The 6,065-nt window shown below is 31.7% G+C and overlaps 1 pseudogene; it reads left to right on the plus strand.

Moving 5' to 3' along the window:
• Positions 1-1,686: 1,686 nt before the first annotated feature.
• On the plus strand, positions 1,687-5,233 carry LOC129318963 (glucan endo-1,3-beta-glucosidase-like; annotated as a pseudogene).
• The last annotated feature ends 832 nt before the right edge of the window (positions 5,234-6,065 follow it).

The following is a 6,065-nucleotide window of genomic DNA, read 5'->3' on the forward strand; positions in this document are numbered from 1 at the left end:
TGTATTTAACCTTTACTTAGGCTAGTAACAGCACGGAAACAGAAAGGTATACTAATGAGGCATGTGAATTTATAAGTATATGCTTTCATAAAATAGAAAAATTCTAGAGAAAAACACAAAAATTAATATTAAAATAAAAATGAAATCAACTATTGAATTGCACAACTAAATCGTTGGGCTTGTGTTTTATATACAGTATATACGAAATAAGTGTAATATTTAGGGAAACTCTCTCTCAAGCGTCACACAAGTAATTTAAATATAGAAAAGTCTCTTGAAATAACAAAATTATTCTAAAGTTTTGTTCACTAAAAAGCATTATTCTCAAGTCCCATACATTTTATTGAAGTTGTCAATTAGTACTCTTGGCCTAAAACAAAGTTGTCAATTATTATTAAATAGTTGTTGATTATTGTTGCTTAATTGCCAATTGAATAACTCCATTAACAATTATATTCAAAAATAATTGACAATTTAGCTTCAATGTAGTAAATTAACAATTTCAATAAAGACATAAAACTTTATGCTCTATTTGTATGGAGAGAAAGTATAAGATAATAGAAAATTAGAGAAAAAAACACAGGAAAAAAATGAGAGAGTAAAGAAAAATTGAAAAAAAATTAAAAAAATAGGACACGAGACCTATTATATTTTCTTTTCAAATTTTCTCAAGTAAAACTTTGTTCCTAGTACTGCTCTCCCTTTCTGCCCACTTGCTTTTACCATCATCTTTGCCCGCAGAATTACATCCCTCCCTGGAAAAATATGCAAAATGATAAAATCTTGAATATTATTTCTTTCTATAGAGGAATATATTTGAATCCAAGAATAAAAAAACCACAAATAATACAACCGCCAGGTTGGAGCTTTAAAAAAAATTGCAACATATCAGATAGCTTAAAATTAAAAACTAACATTTTTCCCTAAAAATGATAAATAAAAATTAAATTTTTAAATAGAAACTTTAAAAATAAAAAATAAATAGAAAATTAAATTTTAAATTTTTTTTAAATAGAAAAATAACTTTTTAAACTATTGTCATTTTGTTATTCACTTATTTTCTTTTTCTTCTATGATCTCCTGTCCATCCAAACCCAAGCAATGATGATATTATCTTTCCAATTTCTTTCTTTTCATTTTCTTTTTTTCCATTTTCTTTCCTTTCCACCAAAACGGAATGTTAAAGTAATTATGTAATTTAATTCATAGGAATTTTGTTTATATTTAGATTGCTTGTGTGAAATCTGAGAGTGATTTCCATACTATTTACTCCTTTCAAACCGCAATATAGGGTGTTCCAAGCCATAGGTTTGTGTGAAGTGAGGCTGCTAGGCAAAAGGCCAAAAAACTAGGGCTGCTTGACTTGAATGAACCAGCTGAAAGAGGATAAGTGCTGCACTGTTAAATGTATCTTGAACTTGTTATATGATGATATAATATTATTTCTGCAACCTAAGTGTGTATATATATTTTGGTCTGAATGCAAGTGTATATAAACAGAGATGGCAAAAATTCAAAGTGATCATTATTACATTCAGTGGAGTCATTGGCGGGGAAGGGAAAAGTCTTGGCGTCTTTACTATAGAAATTGATTGTGATTGATGTTTTCAAACATTTTGGCTACATGCATGTTATATATCTGTATAAATAGAGGGTATACGCCTTGGAGTGAAATATCGTGTCATAAATAGAATTCGATCATTAAGAACTTGATTGGTTAGCTTTTGCTTCGAAGCCATAGCCATGGGTACATTCTTCTTCACAAGACAGATTAACATGTCTTCTATATTGCTGCTTCTTTGTGCATTCTCCTCCATAGGACTCCAATTTGCAGGTTGCCCTCTCTCTCTCTCTATATGTATATATAACATTTAGTTTCTTCAACATGTTAGCCAAATACTTTCTCTGATCCATCTTATAGGACATCTTCAAGAAAGATTGTTTGATCCTTAATATTAGGCACAGAGTGTTATTTATTATTATTTTTCAATTGTATCCTTATTATAAATTTATCTTATGGCTTGTCGTATATTGTGTAGCTCTCTATTTTTAATATAGTAAAGTTAAAAAAATTTGTTCATTTTAAAACATATTTAATGAGTTAACTATCATTTTATAATTATAGTGAATTAGAGACCAAAAGAAGTATATATATATATATATATATATATTTGAATTCCTTCGTGTCTCTCCCCTTGATTATCATGGATTAATATTGGAGAAATTATGTCTGTTATTTTATTGTTTAGGTGGAACACTCAGCTCTCAGAAGATATATTTAATGATAATTAATTATAAAATATTTAATTTCCAAAAGATTAAGTTTTTGGTTCGGATAGTTGTTAATATGATAGTTTTTGTAAAATTGTGACTTTAGATTTGCAATTGATATATCCCCCTATCTATCCAAGTCTAACCCCTACTTTCCCACAACCTCCGCCTAACAAACATTGGGTTGATATATCTCTTCAAAAACATTTTTGAGTTTAAGGACTTATTTTGTTTTTGTTTTTATTTTGTATTTTTAAAAATTATTTTGCAATATAGTTTTTATATTTATTATTTTAAAAATAAAGCAAAATAAAAATATGTTTGGTTATGTTAATTTAAAAATATTTTTAGAATTAAGAAATAAACTGTTAGTGATAATTGCAAGTAGTTAATAGTGATGATTTATGATAAAAATTAATTAAGTTAACTGAAACTTCTAGTAATTAAATGTAATATATTTTAAAATAAAAAATAAAAAAACTTAAAGTTATTTTTTCTTTTAAAAAATGAAAATAATTTTAAAAACAACTAAATCCAAAACATTTATCTAAACGAGTTTTTTTTTTTTTCATAAACAAAAACAGTTTTTAAAACAAGGAAACAAACATGCCCTAACCCTTCCCCCCCATAAATGAAATATGAGTATGACTCAATATTAATTTCAACATCAAAAGTCTTTATTTATTCCAACCTATACATAGTTAAAGTGATTTAGGTGAGTCTCATATTCACTACTAGTTGAATTCTTGCCTAAGTCTTAATGGCGGCAATTTACTGTGTTTATGAATGATATTCAACACAAAGGTGTTATCGAGGTAGCTATACAGTGGGGCATGTCATTGACTTGCCTTCTCCGATAGTGTGGATTTTCTACAAGGGACAAAGAATTGCAATAGTTAATTATTTATTAGATGATAAGGACATAAAGAAAAATCCAACGACTAATCAAACAGAAGGATAATTTCATCTCTTTAGGAATTGTAGTGGAGGTCAATGGTTGACCAGATATAGTTCTATGCGCATCGCCACTTTGTATTTAATTATTCTAATTTTATTTTATTTTTTCAGTTAGTGGAGGTCAATGGTTGACCAGATATAGTTCTATGCGCATCGCCACTTTGTATTTAATTATTCTAATTTTATTTTATTTTTTCAGTTTTAACTGAAAAAAAATATATTTTCCCCGTTTGTTGCAAATTCCAATTTAAGTATAAATTTATTCTTCTTTTCACAGATATTTCATACATTTCATATCGGAAGTTAGGCAAAATTTCACGTAATTCAGTCAAAAACTAAGTAGAAATTACAATATTGCTAAATCGATTCATATAATTCGATGAAGAACGGAAGCAGTCCTTCTGCCAATTTTTTTTAAATAAATAAATAATTTTTATTAAATTGTAATACATACGAATTTCTTAAATGATAAGTTCAATATATTTAATGTCTATCTACTTTTAAAATTGGGATAATGACACCCTTTCAAGATGTGAAGGACCTTTTACAACTAAAATATCATGAATTTATAACTGAAGCTTCATAAATGTACAACCCCAAAGGTCTTTATTTTACATTAATTTCCTTACAAGGTTTTGAATTGTCATTCTCCCTTTAAAATTATCAAAGGCAAACATTTTTTTTTTAAGCTTTTCTTTGCACATTAGATACGTTTGTTGTTCCTTATTGGAGGGTCTTAACCACCCCATTGAATGAATATATATACATATATACATATATATATATATATATATATAACGGCACAATGCTCATTTAATGTAAATAAATAATGCTAGCCTTCCTCAAACATTTGGGTCAAATATTCTCATATATTAAAATATAATATGTAGCTTACAATTATTTATATGTTAAATAGTTGCTAAAATCCCAATTCATTCGTGTAGGTGCACAACCAATAGGAGTGTGTTACGGTGCTAATGGGAACAACCTACCAAGCAAAAAACATGTGGTGAACTTATACAAATCCAATAGAATAGGCAAAATGCGTATCTACGATCCTGATGAAGCCACCCTCCAAGCCCTAAGGGGTTCAAACATTGAAGTCATTCTCGGTGTTCCTAATGATAGCCTTCAATCTCTCACAAACGCTGGTGCTGCGACAAATTGGTTTAACAAGTACGTGAAACCCTACTTAGACGTCAAGTTCAAGTATATCGCCGTTGGGAATGAAGTCCATCCCGGTGACTCCAACATCCTCCGTCCTTCTGCCATGCGGAACATTCAAAGTGTGATTTCTACGGCAAACTTACAAGGCCAAATCAAGGTGTCCACAGCCATAGATAGCACACTAATTGAAAACTCTTACCCTCCCAATAATGGAGCTTTCACTAGTCCTGCAAGTGGCTTCATAAAGCCAATCATCACCTTCCTATCTAACCATAGAGCTCCACTTCTTGCTAACATATATCCTTATTTCTCATACACCGGCAACACACAGAGCATTCCTCTTGCTTATGCATTGTTCACTCAATGAGGAAAAAATGATGCTGGGTATCAGAACCTATTTGATGCTTTGTTGGATTCTATGTATGCTGCTTTGGAGAAGATCAGAGAATCGAATGTAAAGATTGTTGTGTCAAAAAGTGGGTGGCCTTCTGCAAATGGAACTAGAGCTACTGTTGGTAATGCAGAAACTTACTATAAGAATTTGATTAATCATGTCAAAGGTGGAACTCCCAAGAGGCCTAATGGACCAATTGAGACTTACTTGTTTGCCATGTTTGATGAAAACTTGAAGCAAGGTGCAGAAACTGAGAGGCATTTTGGTCTCTTTAATCCTAACAAATCACCCAAATACCAACTCACCTTCAATTGATATTTGGTATTACATAACATCAATGTAACTTAAATAAGGGTGCCACGAGCATGTTTACATGGGTGTACTAAATATTATTGAATAAGTATCATGAATAAATAGTTACAAACCTCGAGATTAGTAGATGTTGGTGGCACTGGCAAAAACACAAACGGCGAGGTACGAAACATTAGCAGAAACGCGAACGGCGAGGTACGAATTGCTCAAGTCGTGCCCGAGAGGACACTATCCTTAAGAACTATTCTGGCACACCCTTAGACGACCGGCAGTCCCCAGGATTAAACAAGCACCTCCTCGGTGGAACGAGGGAACAGAACGATAGAGACCAAATGCAAGCACAAATGAAAACAGATGGAGGAGAGAACACTGAGCAGTCAAGAGACTTGGTTCCGCTCTGTCTGCACGCATGGCTATATATAGCCCGAAGGTGGACATGAACGTTGGGGGGTTACCACCGGATTAAAGGCTCAGTTATACTGTCATAAAATCGTTTAAAAGCTTGTCTGGAAACGTTATGGTTACACAAATATAAACTGCATTTAACCTCCTGTCTGGAAACGTTGGGAAGACAAAACGTTCAGAAAATTAATTTGGTTAATGATCAAAAAAACATTCTTGGTTTGGTTTCAAACTTCTGACAGCCAAAAATTAAGTTTCTCCGGCAAGGCAAAAATAATTATTTATTTTGTAAAAATAATCCGATAAAAGGAACCCATTATCTTTTGAACTCGCGCGCAGGGGGGGCGAATTGACTGATTTCAACTACGATTGCCCTGAGTTAGCCTGTCTCATGTGCACGAGGCCACTTCTCCTCCAAGCCTATTTTACTAGCCTACTTCATTCCTTAGTATATATATACTAGGAGATTCCTTCCTTTAGTCAATGTAGGACTTTGACACACACATACTTTTGACACACATATAACAATCCCCCACATGTGTCAAAAGGATCTATATTCGTC

This window comes from Prosopis cineraria, unplaced genomic scaffold (assembly GCF_029017545.1).
Source record: "Prosopis cineraria cultivar Desert tree isolate PC_DT_omini unplaced genomic scaffold, ASM2901754v1 PC8, whole genome shotgun sequence".
In the NCBI taxonomy this organism is placed as follows: domain Eukaryota; kingdom Viridiplantae; phylum Streptophyta; class Magnoliopsida; order Fabales; family Fabaceae; genus Prosopis; species Prosopis cineraria.